Source organism: Gavialis gangeticus, unplaced genomic scaffold, assembly GCF_001723915.1.
Source record: "Gavialis gangeticus isolate Ggan-Ray unplaced genomic scaffold, GavGan_comp1, whole genome shotgun sequence".
Classification (NCBI taxonomy): Eukaryota; Metazoa; Chordata; order Crocodylia; family Gavialidae; genus Gavialis; species Gavialis gangeticus.
In genome coordinates, this window is record NW_017728998.1 from 5,732,608 (window position 1) to 5,732,969 (window position 362).

The following is a 362-nucleotide window of genomic DNA, read 5'->3' on the forward strand; positions in this document are numbered from 1 at the left end:
TGTACTAGATATAGATCTATCTATACAGATAGATATAGATATATGTATATATAATTCCTTTATATATTTATTACCATATATGTGATATATATATAATTCTATATTATTCCCTTGCATCCATCTATCTATCTATCTATCTATCATGTAAATAAATGTATAGATATCTAAATCTACTTCTTTTTAGTCTGCCGCTCCCCTCCTCCCTTGCCATTTGCTTTTGAATTTATTTATAGGATGAGGGAATAAATCGCTGGGGGGGGGGTTGGATGCGGAGAAGGGCTGTGCACGGACGTGAAGGCAGCGGCGGGGAGCGAGGCAGCCAGGCGGGGGGGGGGGGGGCCCCGCCCCGGGCCCGCGGGGGG